This window comes from Aphelocoma coerulescens, chromosome 7 (assembly GCF_041296385.1).
Source record: "Aphelocoma coerulescens isolate FSJ_1873_10779 chromosome 7, UR_Acoe_1.0, whole genome shotgun sequence".
Classification (NCBI taxonomy): domain Eukaryota; kingdom Metazoa; phylum Chordata; class Aves; order Passeriformes; family Corvidae; genus Aphelocoma; species Aphelocoma coerulescens.
The window spans coordinates 26,029,465-26,040,703 of record NC_091021.1 but is presented as its reverse complement, the minus strand read 5'-3'; the positions used below and the strand labels follow the sequence as shown (position 1 = coordinate 26,040,703).

Genomic DNA, 11,239 nt, shown 5'->3' with positions numbered 1-11,239 from the left:
TCAGTGTACAGTTTAAAGCAAAATGAAAATCTGTAGCCATTCTGAGTGTGAATTGAACTTGAATTGTACATTATGAAATTTGATATATGGAATGGGTTAAAAAATATATTCAAAATGTAATACAAAGCTTGTTCCCCAATTTGACTGTGATCAGCCTCAACAAATCACAAATGCTTACTGTGATCCCTTAGCCTTTTTGTTCTCTCACATTCCCAGCTAGTCTCTTCAGAGAGGGTACTGGGGTGAAGGGGTGGGTACTGAGAAAATTTTTTGTATCTAAATTGCAGTATGCTGTATTCAAAAGGATGGATATTTTAATGTTGGGGGAGGGGGGGTTGGGTTTTTTATGTTGTTGTTTTGGTGTTCTTGCAATGATGATGTGTGACTTAGTATAGATGCAGCTCTCAATTTGCAGATTACTGTGATTTTCCATTACTCCAGTTTGCACTTTTTTTTTGAAAGCTCGGGCCTCTAACCTCTTATCAGATATGTCTATACTGGTTGGCTCTATATGGTTCAAGTACAGTGTTGAAGTTCTGTTCACAAGCCAGATCTAGCACAAAACCAAGTTAAAATAGCGTTGAGAGGGCATGAATGAATCTGCCCTGGTCTAATACAGACAGGTACCTGGCTACAGCTGACTGGGAGGCTCTGCAGAGTTTTCTTGTGTCTGTTGACTATTTGATAATATATTCACTGGAAGCTGTTTCAGGTTTATAGGCTTTGTTATGAGGTTCAGGAGAGGCAGGTTATAACAGAGGGGATTTGTGCTGCCCTTCTGCCAGGATGAATGCATGAGAATAGATAATCTCCTCATCTTCAGTGAGTTTTTCTCAGAGTAGGCATCGATATGAAAATGTTGGGATTGTCAGACAAAGGAAAAATATACTGGTGTCAGCTATTTGGCTTCATGATCCAAAATACAGACCAGAGGGCACCATGCCAAGACTTAAGGCAAGGACTGCTACTGCTGCATGATGCAGTGACAACTAAAGGCAGCCTTAGATGAGTTGGCTGAGAGCCATCTAGCCCATGGTTCCTCTGACCTCTGAGGGACCCCTCTGAAGGAAATGCCTTTGTTTACTGCAGCCTGCAGAGCAATATCATTTCTAAATTGTCCTACAGAAAGAAATGGTAGCACAACCATCAAGTGGCCAAACCCACTGCCCCCACGCACAGAAAGAAAACAGAAAACTGAGGTCCACAGAAGTAAATTCTTACACAACAAATGTTTTAATGCTCAGCTTTTAGGGGATGGCCCCAGCTGAAGAATCCATTTCTCTGAGTTTTGGCTTCAAGATCTTTGCTCTCTGTAGGAAAAGGGTAATGTAAGCACCAAAACACAGCATACTTTGTGGGAGGATCTCCTCAGTTTCATAAAGCTTTTCCAGTTTTCTTCACTGTCTTATAGCTCCACTCGCCCAGGGAAACTGTCTTCCAGAGCCCTGGAATTATCTTACTGTGCTCAGTATCAGCAAATGATCACTTTGGACACCCATCCATTTATGTCTCAAGCTTTACTTGTAGTGAGGTCAGATCATCTTCAACACGACTTTGTACAGCAAGCAGGTGTGCCATGAAAGGATCTGGAAAAATATCAGCAGTTCTTGCTGCATGCCAACACAGAGAAAAGTACTGATCCAGCTTGTCAGTCATCACACCTTTCACAAAGTTAGGAAAATAGTAGACATATTCTTTGAAAAGGACAGATCCATCCTCTCAATGCTAAATGTCACACAGGGTAAAGAGTTGATCTCTATGTGAAAACTTTCTCTCGGGAATATGAGAACTTGCCTTTAGCCTCAATCTTTGTTAAAAGGTGGAATTTCCAGGAGGAAAATCAGCCATCATTCCCATCATTTCCTTGCCTCATAAAATATGCAAGAGAATGTTGGCAATGAACCCTGCATCAATTCATCAACGCACCATTCCTGAAGCTTAAACTTTCACTGTGCAGCAAAAAAGTCTCCATTTGATGATATGTTAGATCCATACTGATGCTCTCAGTGCATCAATAATTAAGCAGGACTTTCAACCACATCACTTAATATGACAAAATGTTTCCTAAGAATTGTGAAATTATCACCCAAAAAAAAAAGAATTAGCAAGATTATAAAGAACCCATCATGCTCAGTGGCCTATGTTCAGAGACATAGAGCATTCCTTCCACTTACTTTAACAGAGCAGTAGCACTCAATAGCTTCAGGCTGTAATTAACAGCACAAAGCTCTCTTACTGGGAGACAGGATAACAATTCAACAAAGTATATCTATATTCTGCAGCAGGTTCCTGAGATGCTCAGGGTTTAAATAGCTTTTAAAGCAAAGCTAAAGGAAGTTGCACAAATTACAGTTAGTACAGGTGAAGAGAAGCCACAGGAGCCAAGGACTAATACAGGAAATTAACACCCTTAATTAATTCTGCTGGCATAGCCTGCAAGCTCCAATCAAGAATGGTGCAGTGTAAGTTGTTCTCCCCAGTTCTGAGGCTTTAGAAACATTATGTACCAAGCTGCTTCTAAAGCAAATGCCATCCATTCTCTTGGAATAATACTACAGCATTAAAAAATAGAAGCTGTAAGGATGCTCTTGGTTTTAGAGCTCATGAAAAAGAGTTTGTCATTTTGTTCTGCACATGGAATGAAAAAAACGAGAATTCAGGACTATCCTCCAAAGATCAGACTCTCATCCTTTAACCTGCAAACTTTGTGCAAGTAAAGGACCATTCCTCCGGCTTTTAGTCCATTTCTAGAGAATTTTTAGGACAACACACAGGTTAAATAAACTGTTCGGATGGTGATAGCCTGCTATCAGACCTCATCTTTCCTAGGGGCCTAATCTTCCATGCTTTTGTAAATAGAAAGGGATAGGTTACAGAACAACTGTGCACTCACAGGTCTCAGTGTTTAAGGATATTTTTACTTGATCACAAATATCTGAGCAATCCCAGGTCACCTCAATTGTAGCAAACCTGCAGATCACTGCTATGAAAATTATCTCAGGTAGTGTCAGTTCACTGCATTCAAAAGACACTGCGGAAAAGAGCCCGGTTGCAACAAATAGGCTGGATTGCATTTCTACTTTGTGCAAGTTGTCTGATGTCCAGAGGCCCAGGACTATTTGGTGGATTTTTTTAAAAAAGTTACCACAAGATAAAAAGAGCAGACTCATAAAATTGTTCTGGTCAGGAAGTTTATAACAACTTGGATTCTCTCCCTGGTGGCAGAAGTGCCCTTTCTCATTAAGCTGCACTTGTAGTAGTACATGGTTAGACTGAGATAGCAGGTGCTGGACTCTACAGAATTACACCCAGCTCCACCATTTCCAGGTGAGAAAGGGAATCTCTTACAGCTGAAACAACTGAGAAGGACGCACAACAAAATCCCAAACCTGTAGATTCCCTGTGAAGCAGGAAAATCCTGTCTCCATCAATTCAGTCTTTCTCTGCCTTAGTTCATCATGCCTAAAAATGAGGCTGGAAAAGTTTACTCTGTTCATCTTGGCTATTGTTACTGCAAAGTCAGTTGGGAAGGAATTTTCTCCCATCGTGTGTGTATATCTAGTGGCTGTCACAGAGGAATCCTGCTAGCTCAGATTTGGGGCTTATTGTTTTGATGCTACTACTACTATCAGCAAAAATGTCACTTCTCTTGTCAACAGCTTGATCCTCACTGTACTTTCCAAACCACAGTCTCACTAACTTCCCTTTTGTCCCTGGGAATTAAAATGGAAATCTCAAAGGAAGTGCTACAGCAAGTTTAACTCTTGTTAAACTGAAATCAGTGTAATACAGAGGCTAGAAGATTTCTTTCTTGGTATATAAATATGGATTCTTGGTACATAAATATGGATTTTGTTACTAGCGAAGTTGGAAGGAAAACCAATAAGAATGTTTTAAACCTGTGCAGCAAATCTCTTTTTACCTCCCACCTGGAAAAGGTGAAAGATCAATATTTAAAACAGGATGTGAAGTTTTTTAAATTTAAAAATCAATGTTTACTCAAACTGCTTGAAACTAATTAAATTACTAGTAGTAAGGCAAAAAGGTATCTTGAGATGTCAGCTTTTCTGCAACCACTCACAATGACAAGAGTATTTTTTGCAGTAGCTGAAAAGCACCCAATAACATCCCTTTCTGTTTTATTTCTGTTTATCATAGGTGTGTTGTCTCCATTCTCCCTCCTAATGAGGGGGGAAAAAACAAGCTCAGAAGCATCAGCAGAGCTAAAATTGTTGTAAAATCCCTTCAGATCTTTGTGTCTGTGTTTGGGGCTGGCTGCAGGTTCTTTGCCTTCCTTCATCTTCAGATATGAAAAATTTCTCGTAAGAAAAAGTGTCACCTCAAAAGCACAGCAAGCTTTAAAGCAGCCAGGTCAGTGTACACCCTGGGGACTGTGGCAAGTATAATTTCCCCTGCACAGTTTCTCCAGGTTGTATTCCACAAGATGCCAACTCCACAGTAGAGTACAGGGCAATCCTACCCTGCCCCATTCCTCTCCATGTTTCTGCTCCTACTTCTCCAGCTCAGCACTCTCGCAGTTTGCTGACTTGTTTGCTGTGGTCCCAGCAAATATCAACTGCATTATTAAACTGAAAAACAGTCCCTTATTTATTCTTAGGCCAGTTTCACATTTGCATTGTGGGTGTTGTTAACTTGAGACTCAAAATATATGAAGAAAGATAAAAGCAGACTGCTGAAAGATGTGCTTATTTAGTAAATCCTTACCTACCTCTCCATATTAGCCATTTAAACTAGTTTAAACATTCATGCCTCCCAAGATGGAAGGTAGCAAGAAACAAAACCTTCACCTCAGAACTATTTCATATTCTCACCTCAGAAAGATTAGACACTCATTATAAGATTTATTAGCATTAATTAACAATTCTTTAAAAAAAATAATCAACAGGCTTTTTTCTTAGTGTGATTAAGTACTGTTTAAATCAAAGTGAAGGCAATTCATAAAGTGTCCTGCATTGTCAAAAAGAGGTTCACAAGAGTAAGATTCAGGCTAAATAATAAAATACCCATTAGAGAAGGAATTCAAGACTAGGGTTTTTTCTTATCTCCTTGTGTCAGATAAGTGACACACCAGATTACACACCTATCCCCAGAATGAAAAGGAAGTAAAAGTTTTGGAAGACACAGCCTCAAGTTTACTGAGCCAAATGAATTATGGATCTGTAATGGTAGGCTTGTCAGAGATATATGTCAAGGGTGACATTAAAAACTTCTTCAGATAAAGCCTGGATGGGTTTGTTTGTTGACCAGCAATCTTGGGGAAGATGCAGGAGGCTGTAACAGCAGCACAAAACGTAGTTGAGGAATGGTTCTGGAGAACAGTTAACACTTGAACTAACCATCATCTCCCCTGAGTTAGGTTCAGAAAATGCCAGTATTGAAAAGCTGGGCTTCTAACATTAATCTTTAAATACAGTGCTCATGTTGAAAACATGTATACCTTGGCAATCTATGGCTTCTAAAACCTAAAAAGATTGATGACAAGCAAACAAATATTGCTGTAAAAAAAAGGTATTAATCACTTTAGCAGAATAGTGATGGACTCCATCCAATTTAAAAAAACCTGTCTGACCAAAGTGCTTTACTAAATGTGTTTTGAGGGCATAAACTAAAGAGAGGACTTTACAACAACAGGAAAAAAAAAAAAGCCACAACAATATGTCAACCACTTCACAGCAGGCGCATGAGGGTAAAGTGTTCACGTGGAACCTGTCTCTATATTGTGCTGCATTGCCAGGAACTCAGCTCCACACAGACACCCTTTCTCTCCTCCAGTGGGATGCAGAAGAGGATCAAAACAGTAAAAGTGAGAACATTCCTGGGTTGAGATAAAGACAGAGTAATAAGTAATGCAGCAGTAGGAAATACCATATTTTACATTTCATGTTTTATTTTCTTACTAACACTAAGTGTTGAAAATATTTTTAATAGAAGGAAATTATTCCCAGGGTGGTTTGTTTAAAACCCACTATACTACCACATTAAGTCTTTATTATTTCATATTCTCTGAGCAACAATGTAGACTTATAAGAAGGAAGAACAAAGCATCAGGCAGATGCTAGAAAAATCAAAGAACACAAGAATTTAATTTATGCTATTGACACCATGAGAAAGTAGATTAAAAAAATGCTACACCCCTATCTACCTCAAATTTCTCAACCTGAGAGAGTGACTGAATGCTAAAATGCCCTGTCCACTTGGTGCTCCCTCAATTTTAGCTGCCAATGTTGATACTATTTCTGTCCTCTGAGCAGAATAGCAGCCACAAGGTTATGGTCACTCATTTTTGGAGATAAGAAAGCCAGACAATCCCTCCTGTGGCCTAATTAGGCTAAAGCAGAGCCCAGCCATAAGGGGTCACCAGGGAAAGCAGAGCTGCTGCCATGCAGTAAACTGGTTTCCTGTAGTAGAATATCCCACTTGTGAGTTGGCTGCGCTCCACAGCTCTCTTGCATTCTGGCACTGCTGCCAGTACCTGCCTGGGGTGACACAAATAGAGACAACTCTCAGGGCCAGCCTCCATCAGATGCAATTTAATTGATTTTTTTATGATGGAGCAACACACCATAAAATTGAGAGCAGGGGGAAAGGACCATTTTAATTTCTCAGCTAGGCAGGAGAAATGACACATTTGTCCATGTGAAGCCCATCAGCGTTACAGCTGTGGCCAGCTCTGCCTTCCCATGTGCTTGCTAAAAAGGTCTTAAAAAAGACATTTCTGAGGGTTTGTGTGATTGAAAGCAGACTGGTGAGGATGGGATATAAAAGAAGCAGACTGAAGATTCAGCTTCTACATTATCCTCCTAACTAGATCTCAGCTTTCTCAAGACTAAGAAATAAGGATATTCTTCAAGGCAGAACACTTTTACTCTCCTTCCATCACTTCTCTGCATTTCATGACTAATTTCCTACAATAAGGACCAGGACAAGAAATAATCAGTTTGGTTTCATAGTTTCTTAAAATTCTGTTTCCTATTAGCGAATGATCAACTTGGAGCTTAATACCTGGTCATTTGGTCAGCGCCTGCGTTTGTAGAGGACATATACTGCCTTGAAAATGGAATGAACCATCAGAAATAATGGTCTATAAACCAAACTATAATTCTCCTGGCTCATAAAAGTACAACAGAAGACCCAGAGTGGACAACCATTAAGATTACAACAGGGCAAAGAGGCTGAGTATGTCTATATAAGGAGAAAGAGAGCAATGCAACTCAACAATCCCCTCTCTGCCCTCCTCAAAATATTTCAGAACTCCCCTCTGTACACTTGGTCCCCAAAATGAAGAGATGAAAAGGCAGCTTAGTGTCCATGTCACTAAACAGTAAGCAAAAAGCACCTCAGCAATACAATTAATTTGACTTTAATCACCTTAATGGTTAAGCCTTGGTGCCACAATTATCTCACGTTCCTCTGTGCTGCAGGGCAAAGAGTAGAGTGAGTGGAGTGTCATTGGATTGACTGTCACAAGTTACTGCCAAATATCCATTGGTGCAGGATGGATAATGCAACAGCCATGATGGATTTAAAACCTGCCTGTTTGACACGCCCTGAGTAGAGCACCTATTTACAGATGTTATGCTGTTGTCAGGTGATCCAGGACACACGTTCTACTACAGGATGGAGAACTCAAGTAGAACATCAGAAAGAGGTGAAACCCAAGTATGGAGAGTATCAAGATATTTTGCAGTCAGTGAACTTTTACAGACTCTGGTAGCTTTGCACTTCTGCAGCCAAAAACCACCAATTTGAGCATAACCCAATGCCAACATTAGCCTCTGGTCCCAACTGTTTAAGTCTACAATAATGCTAGTGAGATCAAATACTTTAGGAGAGTATTTCTCTGAGAAATACTTTAATATTTCTTTAAGAGCAAAAGAAAAACTTGTGGAGAAGACTCATATGCTACCTCTAGCTCTGTGTCAGCTCAAATGTTAGACTATCCCCAAGAAGTAACTTGGACTCAGGTCTGAAGATGGGATACAATGGGCTCTGAGTATAGGTAAGTTCACTGCACAAAATTATGGGAAGGAAAAGGTGTTACTGCAGAGGAGGAGTAAACAGGAATGATTAAATTCTCAGTCCTCTTCTTTTTTTACAGTGAGTTTTGACCTAGGAGGTTTGGGGAAAAGGCAACCAGCTAGCAATCACAAATCATGGTAGTACCTGCTTTGCTTAAGTGATCACTCTGAACACTGTATTCAGCTGAATGCAGTACCTTCAGCTGCAGAAATTTGGGATACTTGAAACTATAGAGAAAGAGAACTGAAGTCCATTCCTTGTAAATCTAAGAGCACCAAATGTATCGAACTACCCAAAAGACCTTGATGCAAAATCAATAGTAAAAGAGAACTCAAAATCCTCATTACTCTTTCCCTTGTTTTTCTCTGATCTCTTTCAGAAGAAGTCAGGACTGTACCTTCCTGCTGCACTTGAATAATGAAGGCCTTACAGATCCTCTGAGATTTTCTTAGACAGTTACCAGATTAAATAAGTCTCCAGCCATCACCCCACCATATGCTTGTACCAGAGATAAAAAAAATTGCATTCCTCAAACAAAGAGACAAATCTTGGTGAACAGGATTCTGTGTTTCCTTTGACTCTGAGAGGGTGAAACCAAACAAAATATCTCACACTCTTACAATGCAAAAACCAGTTTTATTTCTTTGGAATTTTACCTTTTTCTTTTTTTACTATATTGCTGCAGAAAGTTAGCAGGGAGCTCTCACAAGGTTGAGAGCCCCAGGAGGACAGAAGAAAAATTCTGTGCTGCACACATAATAAACTGAGTAACTAACCTCCATGTCCACCCATCCAGCAAAGATGTCAAGCTCCAGCAGCCCCAGCTTCAGGGTAAAGTCATTTCCATATCACCTAATGAAGGATGCATTGACATTTGTTATTATCATTAATTTATTAAATGGTCAAAGGCACCAGCAATCATCAGCCTCATTATAACCCTGAGAGAACTTGTTGAAAATCATGGGAGGGCAGGGCAAGGGGAATTAACTGCCCACACAAACCTCAGCTGCATACTAGGATTCTGAAGTGTCATCCTTCTAATGCCATTTGCGAGGACAGTCAGATTCAATTAATTGCTTAATGCTCAAGTATTCCTGCAAGAGCTAGCTTTGATGGCAAAAAAAAAAAAGGTTTCCAAAGCCTGGCTAAACTGCACTGATTTTCAGAATTGGCTAGCAGAAAATAGTACATCTAAACTGCTCTGGACATGCAGAGTTTGACAGAAGTCTTCTCCATACTCCGTTTGCCATTTGGGATGTTTCCCTATTTTTTCACCTGTCTGTGGAATATTTTCCCAGCCTGTAACATTCATGGGAAGCCTCCAGACACTTAGAAAACTCTTTAGATTGCTGTCACAAAGCTGTACACACAGATACACTGCAGAGAACTGCCTATCACAACTCCTGTCTTGTGGACAATTTGGAAATTATTCTGAGCACGGACCATGGTGGGGGTGGAAGGGGCCCAGCTGCCCCAGTCAGTGACTGGAGTCTGCTCTTGGAGACCACAGAACAAATTCACCACTCTTAAAAGCTTACAACCTGCTGGGGGAATTTAGCCCCTTGCTATAGGTAATCCCTGAACAAAGGGCTAGTAAGATAAGTTCTAGGGCAATATTGCTCTAGCCACAGGCTGACCCACTAATGGCACAGATAAATTGCTATTCCTGCACTGTTAAACCAGACCTTTCATGCTGATCCACAGCCTGGTAGTTATCTGACAGCAATGTTTTGCTTTCTTTCAAAGTGGCTTCCATTTTTTTTTTTTCTCCAACATCCACCCAGCACCAAGACAGATTTATCTGCAAAGATACTTCATTAAAATAATTTTTCATTAAAGCCTGAGGACCATGACAAACCTTACCTAAATGAAAGGGTATTTCACTTCATACATCAATAGATAAACTGATGAGTTGGTTCTGTCTCCAAACTCAGCTGACTTCTTCCAAGCCACAGGATTTTAAAAAGTCAGCAGCTCCTTAGGGCTTCATCAACCCAAAAAAGGCTAATATCTTCATGTCACTGGCCCTGAGGGGAATTTCACTGGGGGACATGCAAGATCTGCAGGGATTTCCCAGCACAGCTGGGAACTGTTGTGTGAGGTGACTGCCTTTACAGGAAAGGTGCTTAAGAGCTCAGCAGACTTGAAACCAGAATCTTTGGGGAGAGGCAAGCACAACAGGGGGCTGTGGAGCTGGAAGCACATTTCACTCCAGGGCTACTTGATGTTTCTGCTGTTTTTTCAGAAAAGCAAAAATTTTTATAATCATTCTCCGTGTGCATAGAAACATATCTATGAGGGAGGGAACAATAAAATAAGCCATTGTCTCTGTCCCCTCTAATAATTCCTGCTAAGTATTAAAAACTCCTTCTTTTCTTATACGTTCTCTCTTTGCTTATCATCACATTAACTCAGAGGACACCTGGGAATCTTGATTTAGGATTACCCCTCCCTCCTCTTATTCATCTCTTTTGAAGATTCTTGCCTCTGCCATCCCAAGATCTGCATCTCATAGCCCTTCCCTCCTCAGCCTGCTTTCCACCAGCACACCATGCCCTCACCCAGGGAAGCATGTTTTATGGATGACTCAGTGAGCACTAAGGTGCTGCTGGTTCCATTAATTTGCTGCCTTGGTAAATAATTTACAGCTTCTTAGCTGAAGGTACACAGCTGGAACAAGGCAGCCATCAGTGGAGTGCCACAGGTGGATTACCCACCCAAACAAATCCTGTCTGCACCAGGCTTTTTTTTTGCTCAGTGTTAGGCACTAGCAATTTTAAGCCCATCAGATCTGGTCTCACCCTTTCTGTTATTACCATTTCTTCTGTGACAGTGCCTAGAAATCACATTTGCTGATTGCTGAAATACACTGTTTCAGGCAGCAGAAGTAGAACAAAACACGAAGAGCACAGTGAAAGGCCAAGCTCACCTGTCCACAGCTAGTTTAGAAACTAAGAATGGCAAACAAGCATGGCCTGCTCTCTCTGCCTTTTTTCCTTATCTTCTTCCACTCAGTTGCCTCCTTGCCATCCTGTACCCAGGCACTAGTTCACAGGTGTTCCTAGGAAAATTCCTGGGAATATTTGTTAAAGTCAACCCTTATCCTTATCCTCCTCCTAATTCCATCTGTATCATACTGCCCTCACCACCACAGAAGCAGGATACTTATGAAGATACACAAGTAGGAGAAAGAGAGGTT

The 11,239-nt window shown here is 40.6% G+C and overlaps 1 long non-coding RNA gene across 1 annotated transcript; it reads right to left on the bottom strand.

The window, feature by feature from the left end:
* Positions 1-1,245: 1,245 nt before the first annotated feature.
* LOC138113391 (uncharacterized) lies at positions 1,246-10,575 on the bottom strand. The gene is made up of 3 exons (XR_011152132.1): positions 9,904-10,575; positions 8,817-8,892; positions 1,246-1,586 (listed from the first exon to the last, which is right to left on the bottom strand). It is a non-coding gene; the product is annotated as an uncharacterized lncRNA (long non-coding RNA).
* Positions 10,576-11,239: the final 664 nt, after the last annotated feature.